At 41.6% G+C, this 7,843-nt stretch overlaps 1 pseudogene; it reads left to right on the top strand.

Annotated features, from left to right (window-relative positions):
• Positions 1-5,546: 5,546 nt before the first annotated feature.
• Positions 5,547-6,854, top strand: LOC144464437 (uncharacterized; annotated as a pseudogene).
• The last annotated feature ends 989 nt before the right edge of the window (positions 6,855-7,843 follow it).

Raw genomic sequence — 7,843 nt, 5'->3', positions numbered from 1 at the left:
GTATGAGGGGGTTCCTCTGTGAGCATTAGTAATCATTAAGTTAATACCCTTTCCTTAATAGTGACCTCATACTCTTCCAGTAGTAAGAGAATTAAATTCCAGCTCACAGAACCATCACTGTTTTCTGAGAAGCCCTGCCCTTTGCCTTCCCATCAAACTGAACTGTCTTTCACTTTCACTGTTGCAATTTGATCAGTGATATACTCTCTGTTTCCTCAGCGTTTATTCTGGAGGTTGAAATGACCTTGCACGTTACACCTGACCAAGTCTGAATGTTTATGGCTGTTCTGAATGGCTGCACTAAAATGTACCAAAAATTCTGCCACCACATCAGAGTCAGATGTGATGAACTGTACAACTGAGGATAAGATACAGACAGTGTCTTCTCCAAGGCATTCATGTTGTCAGTCCTACACCAAAAAACAGAGGCGGGACGAAGTTGTGTTTTTGCAAATCGCAAGTAAGTCTCACATCTTTGCACTCAAGTCCCAAGTACTTTGAGTTTAAAGTCCTACACAAAACATAATGTGTTCCTTACCAAATGTAATGCCATTTTAACAACAGAGTAGTAATATATTGCATTTACAAAAAACATGAATGTTTTAAAAATGTGCATTTATGTCTTAAAACAAGTTTGTTAGAAGTTGTTGCCTCTCGTCTGTAAATTTCGATCCACGTTTTACATACTGCAGGTGGATTTTTAGTTACCACCGAAATGTTTTTTATTTTTTCAAAAATGATCTTGATCCGGTTTCATTTTTTCTAAGTGGCGCTCAGTAATGTAAGTTCTTCATACTTCACTCCTGCTATGTGACTGGATGCTGCTGGATTGGTTAAAAAAAAGTGAATCTGGGAATTGAAGTGTTGACTTGTTGGAAATGAAAATAGTTAAAGGATAACTTCGGTATTTTTCAACCTGGGCTCTATTTCCCCATGTGTATGTGTGCGTATGATTCATAGGTACAACTCGTTCTAAAATTGGTTCAGTATTGAGGGAGCCAGCAGCCGCGAGGTAGATATGGGGGCAAATGCATCCCGTATAAGTTTGCGCATTAAAAGTGCTTTTTTCGCCACTGACCGGTTCAAATCGCCAGTGCTATCTCTGTAAATAGCATACTAAGCATTTCCCTGACCCTTCACCTCTTCCTGGCCATGACGTCATCTCGCGAGAGACTGCTTGTTGACGGAAGAAAGCAGGGTACAATATATAAGAGGGCAAACTATGCAACAGTAAATGTGTGTCTCGGAGACAATTCTAGGTATCAGTATTACATGCATAAAGACATATTAGTTATACTTACTTGATGGATAGTTGACCATTTGGTCCCTGTGGTTTTGGCCACCTCCTCCAACTTATTTTGGGCACATGAAAAAAGGTATCCAGCACTGCCCTGTTGATCAGAGGGGGGAAATCCTCTAACGTAGTTACACAGCGTTAGTTTCTGTATCATCCCAGGACACATTGAGACCATGAATATTGGGCAGCAGGTCCCACTCGTTGCAACACAGACATTCATACGCACACATACACATGGGGAAATAGGGCCCAGGTTGAAGAATACCGAAGTTATCCTTTAATGTTAGTTGATTCAGGAAATGAAAAGATTTGTGGCACGATTTATTATTTATGTATGTATTTAGGTATGGAGGTGGGTGTAGTGGATGGTGTGTGGGCAATAGCAGTTTGACATCAGAGACTGTAGTTCATATCCTGATTCCAGCCTGTGGCTGAGGTTGATTTTAGTGAAAAATGGTGGTTTCAGTGAAATGTTAAGAAGCACGTTGTGTGTCTTTCCTCAAGTCACTGCAGACTTTTTATGCCTCAACACCAGCAACAGCCATGGCCAGGGACATTATATTTTTGGGATGTCAGTCAGTCCGTCTGTCATGCACTTGGGACAGTGCTCCTGTTCACAAGCCAAAAGCCTCTGTGAGACATGACTGGCTGACGGGACGCACAGAGCAACCATTTTCTTGCTTATCTTCTGATGACATTCTAGACAAGCCTTTCACCAAAATGGACAATTAGAAGAAAACAGCCCCATCTCACAGAATGTGAGATGGGGCTAACATGTATTAAAATTGCATGCACCATGGAAATAGTGCCAATGGAAAGTAATTAAAAATTGTTTATTGCGGTGATTGCACAATTTCCCTGATTTAACAACATCATCCAGTAGGCAGTGGGGAATGTTTTAGCCCTATTGGTAGTATAAAGAAGAAGAAAGCAGCATTAGATGGAGAAAAATTCTCAAGTTGACTTTTCTTTTTTATTCCAGTCTGCCCCTTTGTCCTAGCCTGATAAGACCATTCTGATGATATAAGTTCAACATTCTGTTTCCCTCTTTGTATCAGTCTGGACTCAGTGCTGCCCCAAAACACTTTACAGAAATTTAAATCCAACCGGGGCCAATCAGGGATGTGCATTATAGTTGACAATTAGTTGTTGTAGGTGATGATATAAAATGAAGGCTGCAGTTTGAAGAACAGTAATGGCGGCTCCCGGAGCAACAAGCGCTAACTCTGATGTTCATAGGGTAAACACAGAAATAAGTGTGTTGCATAAGTTATTGCAGAAATCGAGTCAACAACAACAATTAAATCAAAACAAGAGTATTCACCTGCAGAGTTTCTCAGAGGAAAAGACGTTTTCGTCACTCTTCCAACTGGATTTGTCAAAAGCTTGATTTGTCAACTGGCTCCACTGGCAGGGGTGGACAGTCACGAAGTACATTAACTTCAGTACCGTGCTTAAGTACAATTTTTGAGTATCTGTACTTTACTCGACTATCATTTTTTGGAAAATTATTACTTTGACTCCACAACACCTGAAATAAAAATATTGTACTTTTGACTCCACTACATTTCTATGAAGGCCCTCCTTACTTCTTACATTTGCTTTGAAGTCAGGGGATGTTCTTCTTTTCTAAAATGCGAAAGTCCATAAACTGAGATCATGCAGTTCTGCATGTGGTTTGTTTGTTGAAGTGGCTTTCCCGTAGCTCCACCTCTCCCTTCTCAGATTGGGCAGCTCATCAGTAAAGACAGGTAGAGAGGAAAGGTTGTGAGTGGACGATTGCATTTGGTTTTGCGGTATTGCTATGGCTATGGCTACAGCAGCAGATGAAGATGAAGATTCCCCCACCAAATCACCCATGGCCATACCTTAAGTCCATGTTTGAAGTTTTTGAGATGAAGAACGATGTATATAGTTTTAAATGTTTGCTCTGTTTACCGTGCACAAACTTCAATACTACCAACAACAAAATGGCGTCTAGCTTGAGAAAGCATGTCAAGGAATGTTAACATTTGCTTCATTCCAGATGAATATTTTAAACAAAGTTGTCTGTGCTTGTAGTAGTTACAGTTTTTGTGCTGTGTTTGGACAAATGACTGTCTATGGATTTGTCTGCAAAGTTGTTAGAAATATAGATGTAGAATACCAAAATATATAAAATGTAGAATAAATAAATATTATATATAGAAATATTTTTACTCACATTAGCTGTGGATTCACTGTGTGTGTGTGTGTGTGTGTATACCACAATGCATTTAGATAAAAACAAAATACTCTGAGTACTTAAGTATTTATGAAAGTGAGTACCCAGTACTTTACCTCAAGTAATAATTTGACTCAGCAACTTTCACTTGTATTGGACCAAGAGTGGCACCTTCTGATCTCCTGAACTCTTGAAGTCTTCTACCTGGGCTTGCACTGAACAGTTCCAGGAGCTGCAGGCTGCATAGCTCAGTTTATGCTGTAGTCGAACCACTTATAGACCTGACAGTTCAAAGCACCCACCTGGGAGTGTTCACACTTTGAATCATGTTGGGAGCTGTCATGGTGTTGAGATTTAAGCTTTCTGCTGGCTTTGGTCCACATCTGTTTGAAGTATGACACACACATTACTTACTTTAGATTACATTTATCTTGAGACCTTGACAAACAGTTATTAATAGCATTAGTTATTAGTGCAAGTAGCAATACATTAAAAAACAGTGTCTTCACACGTGTATTTATTGCATAGGGTACATTATTTTGAATACAACTGTGTATTTTACTCAATGCAAACATTCATATTGCTGTGCATTTATTGTAGCAGCACATACACATTTTATTAAAATAAATTCATCAGTCCCTCCAATTGTACAGTGTCAAGTCATGCACAATGTGAGATCTTTTCCATACTCCAGTTGTCTTTTGTATATATAAAAAAAGTGGTCAAATAAGAAAGTCAGTTTGACCAGTAACTGTAGTTTTCTGAATTAAAATAAAACACAAAATCAGAATCAGGTTAACAAGCCAACATCAAATTCAAATCCACAAACAAACCTCCTTACAACTACTGTACAGTGTGGAAGACTTTGTTTGCTTGAAGCTTGTCTTCTCAGGCAGTGCTTGCCATTAACGTCTTAAACCTAAGACTAAATATTGGGTTCATAAAATTTGTTAGCAGAACTAGACAGCATAGTAGGAAACACCAAGTATACCATATCGAGTTTAAACATAAACAGTGGCAAAAACATGACAGTAACATAGACATGTTCACAACTCCTGACCAGAGACAGACGGAGATAGCCACCAGAAACTTGTGTCTGAACTCTCAGTTACTTAATCTGGCCACTTCTCATTCTGAAGTCATCAAATACTGCCGCTTTGTCAGTGATTTCAGCGTCAGACACCTGACACCAGCAAAAAGCCACCTTTCACGGCATATGATAAGTCGCCAGGGGCAGCCTAACAGAACCTATGCAGTGTTATGATACGCTGCCGGTCGGCTGAATGGCACCTGTCGAGGCAGTATGATATGCCACTGGACAGCATCAGGTTGAAAAACTGCCAGTAATGACATAAGGAGCTGGAAAGTCCCTGTAGGGCGGGTGGAAGGGAAGGTGGATCGGCACAACAAACCTTGGACTTTCACCCCAGAGCCCAATATTTTCTTCCCCTATGAATATACAGCCAAACCATGTTTTGTTTTGTTTTTTGTTTTTTTTTACTTAACCATGTGCTTTTGTTGATGTTCCAGTGTTGGTTGTGGTGTCTGGAAAATCAAAAGCAGATGCAGGAGGACACCTAGCACGTAATATGTAGATGTGAACAACTTAGGATGAGAACGAATTGACATGACTCTTTTTTTCTCTGCTAGTGTCATTTCAGGGTCAGATTCATGCATCCCTCCTCCAGTCATTCACCTCCAGTTCTCAACAAATCCAGGGTTTCCTCCACAGAAAGCCCCAGCTCCACATCTGATCCATCCAGATCTTCAGCCATTTCTCTTCACCCCTTCACTACCACCAGTGTCTAGACTCCATCTGGGGATAGTCCGAGTAATCAAGCTCATGGCATCATTACTCGCTTAAAACAATGATGTCACAATAACAGACTGCATAAAAATAATGGACATAGCTACTATGATGTCACCCATTGGTTTGTGAACATAGGTGGTGATGCCTCAAGTTTGGTATTTCGGCTGCTGAGCCAGAAGTGACCATATGTATGTATGTAAGTATACATATATATATATATATATATATGGTTGGAATGCTATTATACAAGTAATCCCAGCGAGAGGAGTTACATACAGAGGATGTGGGACATATGGATGCTTTGAAACTCAACATCTACACTGACAAAGAAACAACTCCTAGCCCAGTGTTCCAACATCCACAAACTGCAACTGCTATCTCAGCTAGAGGTTGAAAAGATACAACAACCTCGGAAGGGGGAAGCAGGACGACGGGTCAAAGTGGGGATGTCATTATAATCTCCACACTCAGAGATTGAGTACCAAGCCCCAAGCCCTTACAAGACAGATTCCCTTACAGCAAGGGTGAATGACCTGAGATTGAGAAAAATGAATAAACTGGAATAACGGCAACCTCGAAGCCAATTACCAAGGCTAAGTGACAAAGTACCCTCTGAAAGTTGGCTAGATGATGTGAATGCAGTACTACGAACTATCCCCACTAGGACCATTACTGAGACGAATTAGCTGATGTACACCACAACAACAGTGATCCTAGAGATTTTTGGCTACAAGATAAACACCATTAGAAGACCAAGATCAAGGCAACACGGAAAGAGGTTAGTCAACTCTCAGAGCTGTAGAATGGGGAACTGAAGGTATGGGGAAGCAAGGGATCCAGAGGAAGTACAACAAACTGTCTATACCTGAGGCACTGGAGACTACCAAGCAAAGGCTCACAGCTCTGGCTACCTGCCTAAAGTGATACACAAGAGACATAGAAGCCAGAAGAGTAAATAGGATGTTCTCCATGGAACCCTCCAAAGTGTACTCTCAGTGGCAAGGTAACAACACGAAAATAGATTAACCCAGGACTGAAACTGAACAATACTGGAAGAGCATATGGGAGAAGGAGGCATCACATAACACCGATGCTAAGTGGCTAGTGGATCAAAGAGCAAACCACAGCAACCTCCCATAACAAGAGTCAGTAACCATTACAACAGCAGACATCAAAGAAAGAATATCAAGCATGAAGAGCTGGACAGCACAGGGCCCTGACATGATCCACACCTACTGGCTAAAGAAACTAACTGCACTCCATGAATACCTGGCAGCACAAATGAACCAGCTGCTGATGGACGGGACCCATCCAGAGTGGATGACAAAGGGACGGACAGTCCTGATCATGAAGGATCCCCAGAAGGGCGCGGTCTCCTATCAGGCATCATAGCGGCTAAGATGAATAGGCAAACGGCCCAATACATGAGCAAGGCCCAGATAGGAATCGGAAGTAATATCAGGGGAGCCAAGCACCAGCTAAAGGTCAATAGAGCAGTCAGCCAAGACTGCAAGACCAAGCAGATCAACCTGTGCACCACCTGAATTGACTACAAGAAAGCCTACGACTCAATGTCACACACATGGATACTGGAATGCTTGGAAATGTACAACATCAACAGGACACTAAGAGCCTTCATCGAGAACTCAGTGGGGCTGTGGAGAGCGACTCAAAGCCAGTTACACAAGTTACCATCAAGTGTGGCATAGAATAGAATAGAATAGAATAGAATAGAATAATACTTATTAATCCTTGCAGAAATTACTTTGTCACAGCAGCAGTGTATCCCTCAGGCAACACACACAAGACAATAATGACACACAATTCAATAATGAACACACACAAGACAATAATGATAAAAAGTATTATAGCATAATAGACAAGCAAAAAGGAGCAGGAGCAGGTTAATAGGTACTGTGCATAAGTCACTGTGCATTAAAAAGTCTGATGGCCGCAGGCAGGAAGGACCTCCTGCTAAGCTCAGTCCTACACTGCAGTGGTATCAGCCTGTGGCTGAAAGTGCTCTGGCTAAACACCTCCAGGTTGTGCAATGGATGAGAGGCATTTTTTAATATACAGTTCAGTTTTCTGAGCATCCTCACCTCAGCCACCTGCTGAACTGAGTCCAGCTCAGCTCCAATGGTAGAGTTTGCCTTCTTTATAAGTTTATTGAGCTTGTTTCTGTCTTTGGCACGGGCTCCTTCTCCCCTGCACACCACACCAAAGAAAAGTGCACTGGCCACCACAGTCTGATAGAATGTTTACAGAAGAGGTCTGCAGATATTAAAAGACCTCAGCCTGCTCAAAAAATACAGTCGGTTCTGACCTTTCTTGTACTCTGCCTCCAAGTGGCAAGACCAGTCCAGCTTATCCTCCAGCTGCACTCCCAGGTACTGGTAGCTGGAGACAACCTCCACATCTGTACCTTGAATGATGACTGGGGCTGGAGCAGGCCTCCTCCGGCGATAATCAATGACCATTTCCTTGGCCTTGGAAATGTTCAGCTGAAGGTGGTTGATGTTGCACCAGTTGA

The sequence above is a fragment of the Epinephelus lanceolatus genome, chromosome 10 (assembly GCF_041903045.1).
Source record: "Epinephelus lanceolatus isolate andai-2023 chromosome 10, ASM4190304v1, whole genome shotgun sequence".
NCBI classification, from domain to species: domain Eukaryota; kingdom Metazoa; phylum Chordata; class Actinopteri; order Perciformes; family Serranidae; genus Epinephelus; species Epinephelus lanceolatus.
This window is presented reverse-complemented; position numbering and strand designations above follow the sequence as displayed.